This window comes from Spinacia oleracea, chromosome 4, assembly GCF_020520425.1.
Source record: "Spinacia oleracea cultivar Varoflay chromosome 4, BTI_SOV_V1, whole genome shotgun sequence".
Taxonomy (NCBI): domain Eukaryota; kingdom Viridiplantae; phylum Streptophyta; class Magnoliopsida; order Caryophyllales; family Amaranthaceae; genus Spinacia; species Spinacia oleracea.
Window position 1 is genome coordinate 24670522 of NC_079490.1, and position 12506 is coordinate 24683027.

Genomic DNA, 12506 nt, shown 5'->3' on the forward strand with positions numbered 1-12506 from the left:
AATAAATCACATAATCACATAAAATGCATACTTAAACTAATATTCCCTTCTTAATCTACCCATTCCTCACTAGGAAGTAATATTAATTTTCGAAATTAATTAAGAAATAACTCCTAACTTAGTTGAAATTATTAAAATTAAAATCGAAAATTAATAAGAATTATCAATTAATTAAATAAATAATTTCGGATATTTAATAATAAAAAAGAAAATACAAAAAATTTTAAAAAAAAATTCGGAAAAAAAAAATTCGAATAAATAAATAAATAAAATAAATTCGGATATATTTAAATAAAAGAAAATCCGAAAATAATAAAAATATTTCGAATTTAATTCTAAAATTTCGAATAAAAAAAAATTCGGAAAATTTTAATTAAATTAAATAATAATCCAAACTTTTCAACTCATTTCAAACGACCCAAAATTATTGGTATTTGACCTTTAAAATATTGAGTACTCAAAATAATACGTTTTGACTTTAGGAAAATAATATTTAAAAATCCTAAAGTTCCGCAAATACCACTTTGTAGTATGAATTACTACAAAGAAGAATTAGTCTTCGATTACCACTTTGTAGTATTGCTTACTACAAAGAAGGAATAAAACTAAGCTCTGATACCACTTTGTAACACCATAATAATTCCTTGCTTTTATAAAACCATTTTCCAACTTAAAATAAAGGAATTACTAAAGTATTACCGCCACCGTGATAACGGTTAAGGCTAGTACCAGAATTACGCAGCAGAATTTAATGTTAACTAACTTTCAAACCAACGTAAATAATAATTATTGAGGCCTCCTACAAGTTGGAACCATAACGACCCAAAAACCAAAGTATCAAAAATCCAACAAACCCAAAAACATGATTAAGGTATAATTTAAAATAGTTTCAAAGCACAAAAGAATGCAACTCTCTCAACCATCCCAAGCTACATGATTTCGATCGTACTTTGATCTACCAGCCTGCTAAATTAATCTACTCCCCAACAATGTAAGTGCAAATGATGGATCATCATAGGGTCATTAAGGCGAAGGCCATGACCAAAAGACACAAAGCACGTAGTCAGCAAAAGCTGAGTATTTACAAGGCTAGAGTGAAATAAAGCTATAAACATGCATCACTCGCTAAAGTACTAATCAACATGCAAAAACCATTTAATAATTAACAAACAAATCATGAATACAAGACTCGACTCTTGACTCGACTCTTGACTCACAATTTAATTAGAATAAGTTTCGAACGGGCCAAAAGCATATTCCATAAGGAAGGGTGTTGGGAGCCCACCAAACACCATAATAAATAATATAATGAATATCGGACCATACCGAGTGTCGGGCCATACAGACGGAATTCCAACGCATAATTAAAATGAAACAACATCTTGTATCATTAGTAGGAGATCAAGCTTTCCGACAAGTCTCCCCCCATTGTTAATACTCAAGGTATATACGTTCCAAGAGTTTTGAGGCTTGTTCCGGTTGCACTTTACGTTTATTAATATTTTATTAAAGGCGAACTCGAGACTCAACATACATACATACATACATACATACATATATACATACATACATACATACATACATACATACATACATACATATATACATACATACATACATACATACATACATACATACATACATACATTTAATAAACGACAACCAAAACAATCTCATTTTAATCCTTTAGGACTTGTGATCAATAAATCAAGATGTAGTGAATTTACTACCAAGCTCCTTATCCCAAAAGGTGAGATTCCACATCATGCCTGTTAACATGAGGGTTGTGCCCTAGCACGAAAAATCCTAATTCATTTCATATAAAATATTCCCAACTGAACCCTACATGTGCGGTGGCTTACGTGAGCGAACCCTTCACATGTGGTAAAATACATAGTGCAACGAGGCACGAATAAATGGGCTCAAAAGTATGCTAGACATCCCGTACAATATCATAACAATAAATAATCCATCCCTTGCATGTGAAACAACCATACATGCATAAATATTGAACAACATGATTGACAATGAAATCCATTCTCACAATAGTCCCAACATGCTTGTTCAATCAACAAATCAATAATTCCAATAATAATAATTCACATGATTGTCCACCAAATCAAATATGAATTCACCAAGTTCACGTAATATGATTCACATCAATAAATAATCACGTAATGTCCCTTGACAAATAATGTGGTCGCCCTAGACTTGTACGTACCTGGAATACCTAAGTACGAGGGCCACTGTGCGAATCACAACTTACTAGAAATCAACTCCTATAAACACAATGGAGAAACTTAATTATTATCCATGTTTACTAAATTTCCCGCAACTATTTAAGATTCTAAAACTCAAGTCCTAGCATAAAAACATTGACTTTTTAGCTTTAAAATCATTAAAATCAACTCTTTAAAGCTTATAAACAATCTGAAAATTTAAGTTGATTCCCATAATTAAAATCGTTGTTAAATTATGTGAATCAATCTATTGAACACTCGGAATTAAAATCCTTCAAATAAATTATTAATAAAACCATGTTTCGACCTTAAAAATTGGCACTTTAATAAGTCATTAAATCTGAAAATTATAATTCTTTTGAATTAAAAATCAATCTCATCAAATCAAATACGAAACATTAAAACACGGTGTTCACAACCATTCCCAGCATTTTAATTAATCAAAACCAATAATAACATAAATTTAAAATACGGAATTGAAATGGAATAGGCAAGGAAGAAGAGAATTATACCAATCCAACCTATAGCACGGTACAATCACGAATTGAATGTGATTGGGCGAAAATTTATTAATCGGAACAAGAACAATACACACAACACACGTTGGTGTGCGTGTGTTGCGTGCGGTGCCGCGGCAGAACAAGCAGGGGCAGCCAAGGGAGCATAAGGGATCGCATGTGCACGAGCGAGAGAAAGAAAATATGAGTGTGTGTGTGTGCGGCTGGGCGACGAGCCACACACAGCAACCCCAGAGACAAACAACAATAGCAACACGCAACAGCACGCTAGGCGCAACGCTGTGTGTGTGAGGGCGAGAGGGAGAGCAAGAGAGTGTGAGGTGTGCGGGTGGTTACGTGGACAAGGGCACGAGGAAGGGCAGCAAGGGAGTGCTAGGAATGGTGCTCGAAGGCACGGGGTGCAGCAACGAGCAGCAGCGCTCTTGCTGAGTGCTCGGTGAGGGGCGACGGACAAGGAGAGAAAAATTACTGCAGCAGGATTTTAGAACGCTCATAACTTCTAATCTATAACTTGGAATCTATCGATTATCAAAGAAAAGTTCAAGAACTTTTCGAGATCTACAACTTTGAAGAAGTAACAATTTTCTGAAAAAGAACGGAAGTAGGTGAAAAACGGCCAAACATAAGTTCGACGAAAGAAAGAGGAATTTAGGGTTAGGGTTTTACTTTTAGGTTTAATGTATAATAGTGAGAGATTTTTGAGGGTGAGCACCTATATTTATAGGTTTAGGAAACTCAAAGATGGGCTAGCTAGACTTTAGGATTCCCTTACGAGCTTCATAAAACATAAGATGGGCTTGCTTTAATTTGTTTGGACTTGAACTTGGAATTGAATTGGGCTAGATTCATTTAAAATCGTTTTACTTTTGAAACCCAATTAAATTCCCAACTTAAAATAATAAATTCGTTTTGTAATTAATTAAAATAATAAATATTCTAATTAATTAAAAATACATTTAAATAATATTTAAATGCGGTTTAGATTCTAAAAATCATAAAAATACTTTATAAATATAATAAAATATATTTATAAATACAGAAAAATACGAGGTATTACAATCGCACCATCATGTACGGCGAGTAGAAGCCACGACGCCATCATGTGCGGCGAGTAGAAGCCATGGCACCATCATGTGCGGCGAGTTAACAGGCTAAAGTCGTATCACCTTATCAAAAATAAACCTAAGTCCACTAACAAAATAGTAAGGGAAGTAGGGATCGTATCCACAGGGAAACAGGCGTTCTTTCTACTACTAATTAACTAATCTAGACTATTGGTAACAAAAGGTTTGGGTTGGTTTGTAGATTAAACTAAAGCAATAATCGAAATGAGAAATATCAATATTACGGGAATCTAGGGCAGCGGTTCACCACAAATGCAGACCGGGATTGGACAACGGACAACAACAATCAATTAATAATCATAACTAGGAAAACATGCATCTCTCAAATCTTATGAATTCCTTAGGATAATAAAACTAGCAGGCTCTCGCTATGTGCTAGAAATAATTCCTATCTAATAGCCACAGACCAAAAAACATCAGATTTATACCTCTCGGCGCATAATCTAAGGTTAATCAAACTCAATCAAAATAGTCCGGCCGAACAGAATTGACGAGCAATAATAATAAGCTATAGAAATTACAATGAATTAATCAACTAATCAAGTCCACAATTAATCCCAATCATGCATCCATGGATCCCCTAAACCCTAGAAAAGTAACTACTCACACATAATGAAAATAGATAAAACAATATTAATCAATAGAGACATAATTAGAAAATTAAATAAGCAAGTAACAGCATTGAATGAACAAACTTTAAATTGAAATAATACCTAAATGAAGAACAACGAAAGAACTCAAAGATTCGAACTTTCAATTTAAATTAAAGCTAAGTGTTTTCAAAGCTTTTAGAGAGTAAACTAAATTAAGAGTAAAGCTTAATGCCAAAAACTAGAATAAAATCAAAGGTGTCCGCTAATAAAAACTCATGTCAATATATATAGCTCCCCTAAATACGTACGGAGAAAACCGAAGAAAATATGGGAATGCAGCGAAAACCGGTCGGGTTCTGAAACCCGGTCGGTTTTCGGCACATAAGCTTATTCCAAATCCTGATGTCTTCAAAACCGGTGCCTCCGGATTTCCAAATCCGGACGAATGCGAATGCAGAAGTTTAATTCCATGATCCGAAAATCGGCCGGTTTCTAGAACCCGAGGCCACCGGTTTTCGGTGCAATGAAGCTTTTTCCATGAGCTTTGAAATCTTTGACTCGAGCCTAACATCTTCAGGCTTAGTTTGACTTTTGTGGCCCCTTAAAGTTGGCTAAAATTCCCCGCACTAGCTTGGGGTGTGTGTAGTCGTCTAGGAACAACAGAGATAGGTCTTAAAAGACCAATTATCACCAAAGGGCGATCCTGCAACTAATTAAACTACACAACACATATTAGCACTAAAATAGGCTCCGAAGAGCTCAAATGAGATGAAAAGTGCATATGGGACGAGGGTAAAAACTATATAAAACATGAGTGTATCACGAGTAGAAGTCATAGAACCATCAAGTGCTGCAAGTAGAATCCATGGCACCATCATGTGCGGCAAGTAAAAGCCATGGCACCAGCATGTGCGGCAAGTAGAAGCCATGGCACCATCATGTGCGGCAAGTAAAAGCCATGGCTGAAGGAAATAATGCCCTTGGTCCAAGTATGCATTTAATATTAAGTCTAATAAATGCGGTTCAGTATTAATTGACAAGTTAATAATTCAGTGAGATCAAGTGAGCTGAATGCCTAGCTAGAGGCCGCTTCAGTTCAAGTGGAATTAATGATATTAATCCACAGCTTACTCTTGACTAAACCCGTAGGGTCACACAAATAGTACGTAAACGGATCAAGTATTTAATGGCATTAAATACTCCATCTATGGATATTCGGAATCGACGGATCTTGGTTTCAGTGGGAGCTGAGATCGTCACAAGCAAGAAATGAATACTCTGGGAACGATGATATTGCCGGAAACGGAAATATGGATCGTATCGGAAATATAAATATTATCCAAGTCGTAGATGTTGCCGGAAACGGAAACATGGTACGTGTCGGAAAATATTATCGGAAATGGAAATATTGCCGGAATCGGAAATATTGCCGGAAACGGAAATATTGTCAGAATCGGAAATATTATCGGAATCGGACAATAAATCCGGAAACGAAAATATTAAATATTTGTTCGAAACGGAAATTAATTCCGGAATCGGAAATATTAAATATTGTTCGTATCGGAAATGAATTCCGGAACCGGGAATTTAATCGGAAGCGCATCGTACGAATTAGCATCGGATGAGGCTTGCTAGACGAAGGCCCAGCACGAAGCCAGGCCCACGCCCAGCAAGCCGAGCGCCCAACACGAAGGCCACAAGCCTCGCCAGGCCCAGCGCAAGGCCAGGCCCAGCAAGGCTGCTCGCGCTGAGCGTGCTCGTGGGCTGCGAGGCAGCGCTCATGCGTGTGGGCCGCAAGGCCTGCGCGGTGCGTGCTTCCCTCGTGGTCGTGCGACGCTCGTGTTCGTAACGAATCCTAATCCTATCGGAATTCGTGCATTGATTAAATCCTAATCCTAAAAGATTAAATTTATTATTTAGAGTTCTAATAGGATTCTAATTAATAAATCCATATCCTAGTAGGATTATAATTCCTTTCCATAAACTCTATAAATAGGTGCCTAGGGTCACATATTTAAATAGAGATTTGAAGTATTCAAAAGGTAAGATTTTCAAGCAAAAATCAGCCAAACACTTGCAACCCAAATAGCCGAAATTCCTAGTAACCTTAAGGGCGATTCTAGTTGGTCAAGCTTATGGCGGATCCGGACGTGCTGTGGACTATCTACGGAGGGACGACACTTGGAGTCCTAAAGACTTGTTCTTGTTCGGTTCGGACGCAGCTAGGGAGGGCACGCTACAAAGTGTATGCATCTGAATTATGCTAAATGATTATGTGTAAATAATATGTTTCCTGGCTTTATGGTTTTTCCGCATGATTTATGTTTATTCATATGTATCATAACCTAACAGTGGTATCACGATCCCCTTATTATTTTCATAATCTAAATTGCATGAACATGGTTAAATTTTACAAATTTGCAAAGAATTAAAGGGGTGATTAATTTTCGTAATTAATTGCAAATTGCGTTTATTTAATTATATGTACGCAGTTTTTCGGCAGTTTCTTCGTTACTCATCCAAATCGAGTGATTTTTGTGTCAATTCCGCACGTAAAAGGCATTCTAAAATTTTGACATAAATAATTATTTTTCGGCCGAACCCAGAATTCCCAAATTCGAAGCCTAACTATGAATTTTCGGAGGTTTTAGTTTTTCGAACACAAAAGTTTGTAAATTTAAGATGTTAAATTGAATATTTACGATTCTTGTTGATAAATCTTGAGTTTTGATTGACCTACAGTATATGTTTAACAATTATGAATGCCTAGACTTGTTAATTATACAACCTAATTTGTAATTATCACTACTACAAAAATACCTTTTCGTGTCGCCTCTAAAATGCCTTTAGTGTCGCCTATCGTGCGACTCTGAAGCTAGGGACTCTAAAACTTTTTGGTGTTTTGGAGTCGCCCTTTGAGGCGACACGAATAACATTATACATGTCGCATGTTATGGAAGAGGCGACACTGAAGATATATTTTTCAAAAAAATTAATTTATTAATTAATCTTTCCGAGTCGCCTATTATAATAGGAGGCGACACGAATGGTACTTTTTAATTATTTTAAAAGAATTAATTAACCTTTAATGTCGCCTCTAATCTCTATAGGCGACACGGAAAATAATTTCCGGAATTACTTTTTATTTTTTTTAATTATACGAGTCGCCTCTAAAGTTTATAGGCGACACGAAAACATATTTTTCGGACATTTTTATTAAATTTGTTAATAATCGAGTCGCCTAATATACTAAGAGGCGACACGAAAGATGTTTTGCACAATTATTTTTATTAAGCTAATTACCTTTAGAGTCGCCTTTTAATGTTACAGGCGACACTAAAAGTATTTTCCGAATTATTTTTTAAATGTTTTTACCCATTTTGAGTCGCCTAAAAGGCGACACCGAAAGTATTATTTTAAAAATATATATATATATATATATATATATATATATATATATATATATATATATATATATATATATATATATATATATATATATATATTAAACATAAGGAGTCGCATGTAATTATAAGAGGCGGCACCTAAAGTGTGTATTATGTTTTTAGTTTTTTTTTGTTCTCGCTAATTTAAATTATTTCTACGTACATAATAAATTCAAAAAAATAATAAATAGAGCTGAGATTTGCAGAATTGCGAAAATATTTTTGTATTAACTCAAACAAGAAAGTTGGTTCAACGTACAATTGTAAATAATTGTATTCCAAAAAATAACCTAATTTCTATCTCTGAAAACTAGAAAATGACTACAAACAACTACTAATAAAATATCTACTCCATTTTTCTTGAACATCATCGATCTCCTCTTGAGTGTACGAGTTTGGAGAAAATATCTATACTTCAACAAAATAATGTATTAATTAGTAAAGCCATATTGGGTAGTGGCCATATAATTCAGTTGGTAATATCTAGACAAATGGGGGGGGGGGGCATATTGGGTAGTGCCATATAATTCAGTTAGTAATATCTCGAGGAGAAAGATAAGTGAGTTAGCTAGAGGAGTAATACATTTGAAAAAAGAATATTTTGTTCAGTACCACTAGATTCCTAGAACACCAAAACTCTAAAACACTATTATAGCATGAACCTAAACTGAATCTCCTACTAGATTATAGTTGCAAATAAGAAAAAATACAGCCATACCAAGATCACCCAAGATCTCATTGGATCCACCCCACATATCCAAATTCGGGATAACTAACACAGACAAGTGACAGCTAGTTGGCCAGACCGCTAGATTTTTCCTTGTAAATACTCGTAGTATCTTTATGACTACTTACTGACACAATGCACAAGTCTTTTCTCTAGAGGCCTAAATTGATTAGCCTACAAGTGTGAATATCCACAAATTTTGCCTATAGCATGATTCTAACTAAATGGTACTCTGTAATTGTTATGGACATGTTATCTAGAGACCTGTGCCCCCATGGTGCATCAGACAACAGACAATCATTTGTCTAGTGGAAGAACATACGCGAGAGGAGGGAAAATAAAAGTTAGCTCGTATGGTTGGTAACGTAACCTGGTGCCATATACAAATAAGAGGTAAAATTAAGCTCTCGCATGAACACATACAAAGAGGAAATGGGAACAAAGAGCACTCAACATACAATCTAGTTTCAACACCTAATATCGTACAGCCAGACCACAAGAACTAAATAACAATAAAATAAATTAAATAAATAAAAAGTAAAAACACCAAACCTCAATAGCATCAGACATCCATGGGATTGCAGAAATGTCTGCACCTATAACCTTAATAGTCAAATCCAGCTTTTTCTGCAGTGACAAAGTATCAAACTACTTGTGAGGAACTGTACAACAGACACAAACAAGCATGGGAATCAAATTGTGTGCACACACCAGAAACAAGTAAGAAATAATATTCTTTGGCAGCCTAAAACATTTCATTTCCTCATAACCTAATATGTTAGTTCATCTTATCAAACGGAAGTCATCTGTAAACGGGTTTGGGTTTCATCACTTCATGAGCATGGTTGATACAAGCATACAAACCTTCACCCCCCCCCCCCCCCCCATTTAAACATTAGGAAGGGAGTCATGAGCAACACATAAGCCACATGTATGGATACTGATCCTGTAGCAACGAAGAACAAGGATCTCTTGTCAAGGTCTTAACCACTTAAAACAAAATCAACATTCAGATTAGCCACACAAACATACACAAGCCACAGGTATGGATACTAATCATGTAGCCGAAACAAACAAATAAGAACTACAACAAGAGAAGATTTAGCGATGAGCAAATTAAATCCTTGGAATTGATTTTCAGCTCAGAATCAAGACCAGGGTCATAATCAAAGCAGCGGATTGCTGGCCAGCTCGAACTTCATCCTCGACAGATCTCTGTAGTGTTTCAGAACAGGAGAGCTCGAAGCAAGTCCAAACATAGTGTGATTACAGCATCTTCAAAGCTCACTATGACAGCCTTACCTCTATGCCACTATTTTCTGATATGTCAAACCTGTTGAACTCCTGCTTGTATAAAAGAGTTTCAACAGGTATGCCAACAATAAAGCCAAAGAAAAACACACACAAACACACATGAGCCAGAAGACGGACTCTCAGAAGTGCATGGAAGGTAAGGATGGGGGTGTATCGACATATAACTAAAATGGCCGTGTATCTAACTATCTAAGCAAGAATTGACAAAGACGATTCAAGAGAAAGACAAATTAAGTAACGAAATACCAGATATTTTTTATTTTCATTAGCAATATCAGAGAAATTAAGTAATGAAATACCAGTGATTCCCTTCTTGACTAGTGGAGAGATAGTTAGGTCATTGATCCTTCCTTCTTTCTTCCAAGACAATACTGCTGGAGCTGACCGACCATTTCCAGAACCTCGGGAGTGCCAACAAACCTCACAAACCTGGAAGACATAAGTTATATCAAAAGGATATACTTGCCAGTAACAAAATAAGAAAAGAAGTATTTTCTAAGCTATAATTCACAATGTATTCCTGAAGGCAACATGCTAAACTCTCAAGAGTCCCCTTTGTAAACCATGTTTCTTCATATTTATATCTGTCCACCTCAAGTTAATTGACTTCACAACCAATGCAACTTGGTCTTCTGCAACCTTTGAGTAACAAAAGGCTTTACAAGTCCTGATGCCAGCTTCTCCGTGGTGCCATCATAAGAAACAAATAACTCACAGCTGCCAAAAAAAACATTGAAAAAAAAGCACATAAACACAATCAATTCAACTACTTCCACAAACCCATGCAAAGTAAATCCGTATCGTGATTGTTTAGGAGACAATTTAAATACAACATAATCAAGTGGCACATCTGATGACATCTTCCTCTTTTCAACACAGCAGCACTCACCCTACTGCCCCTTTCAACTTCTAAAATCCTCGCCTCGCAACGAGTTAAAAAAAAGGTAAAATATAATGAAAAAATGGATAACCAAGTAACCAACTAATCATATCAAGTATCATGTAGTAATTGAAGCCACATATACACCATAAAAAGAACTAAATTGAATATATTAATGCAATATAGTATACCGCGGTCAAAATGCATATTGTCAAAATGTAAACCTGTAAAGTACCATTTATCCCCCAAACATTGAAAATTTATATGCAATATAGTATACCGCGAATTGGGGATCAGCATACTTTTCGTCTTTCACTACCATTAATCCCCCCAACTAAGAGGTGTCCACCTGTCCAGACATCCTTAATTTTCACCCTAAAAAACCTCAATTTTTATTCACTATGCTAAAGTTGGCGGCTAGAGCATACCGTTGTGCCTGTCGGACAATTGAACTAGTAACATTCCTGTCAACAATCACAAAAAATTATCAAACTCCAGATTAAAAATTAAATCTTGTATTAAGTAATATCAGCAAAGTTAAGCTAAAGTTCTAACTAGGTTAATGCTTCAAATGACTTGATTAAGGTTTGAAAACAACATCTCGAATTCATACTTTTGAACATATTTTCCTACTTCTTCCTTTTCTACTAGATTGAGTGATTTTTTGTAGTTGGCTTTGTTATCGTGAAAAACATTATTAATCTGGAATTTATGAGTTGATTAGACAAATGGGTTGTGTGAAATTGGGGAAATCAAATAGAAAAGGGTTCAATTCCAACAACGACAGTTCCTGTACAAACTAACTGAATTTCAATCATTTTCCAGTTAGTTCCTCAATTAACTTCAAACCACGAAACATTTAAACCAGCATGAAATTCTAATTCCACTTAAACCCGCTGAAGATCGATTTCTTAAAACCCTAACCTCACACCACATACTAGTACAAGTAAAACAAACCCTATATTCCGCAAAACACAGAACATGTAAGAAAAATACAACACAATTGTGGCAAAATTAACATGAAGTTCAAATGAAATCAACAAAAAGAATTACAAAAATAAATAATTGAAGCTAAAAAATTACCAACCTGGAAAATTGTGAGAGCAATGAACTTTTCTAGGGCAAGAGTAGGTTGATGCCATAACTTCTTCAGGTATAGATCTTCGAGTGTATCAAGTTCCAGAGCGCCTACGTCGACGAGCTTTCACCCTCTTGCTTCTCAGGTTGAGAGGGGCGGTGGGGACTAGGGAGACTGGGGTAGAGGAAGAGAGATCCAGACTCCAGAGAAGAGGTTTCTCTTTTAATGAAATGAAACAAATGTAGGGAAAGACACCTGCGTTTTCCAGTATGTAGGCCCAGTGAATATAACAGACCCCTTGTTTAAATTAATTAAGGAGAGATAGATGTCGCCTATTTTATTGTGCGACACTAAAATTTCTAAAGTCCGATTTATAATATAGGCGACACTAAAATTATTTAATTTTATTTTTAAAAAATATTTAAAATAAAAATTATAAAGGGATAGGTGTCGCCTGTTATGAATATGCGACACTAAAACATTTAGAGTCCAGTTTTGAAAGACAGGCGACACTAAACGAATTTAATTTGATTTTTAAGAAAATATTTAAAATAAAAATTAAGGATTGATAGGTGTCGCCTGTTTT

The 12506-nt window shown here is 35.5% G+C and overlaps 1 long non-coding RNA gene across 2 annotated transcripts; it reads right to left on the reverse strand.

Moving 5' to 3' along the window:
• Positions 1 to 8120: 8120 nt before the first annotated feature.
• LOC110789636 (uncharacterized) lies at positions 8121 to 12178 on the reverse strand. Of its 2 annotated transcripts, none has more exons than XR_008918558.1 (5): positions 11930 to 12178; positions 11271 to 11306; positions 10262 to 10679; positions 9201 to 9275; positions 8121 to 8334 (listed from the first exon to the last, which is right to left on the reverse strand). It is a non-coding gene; the product is annotated as an uncharacterized lncRNA (long non-coding RNA). The 2 variants fall into 2 exon arrangements; XR_002533639.2 differs by having other exon boundaries at positions 8121 to 8329; positions 11930 to 12176.
• Between the last annotated feature and the right edge of the window lie 328 nt (positions 12179 to 12506).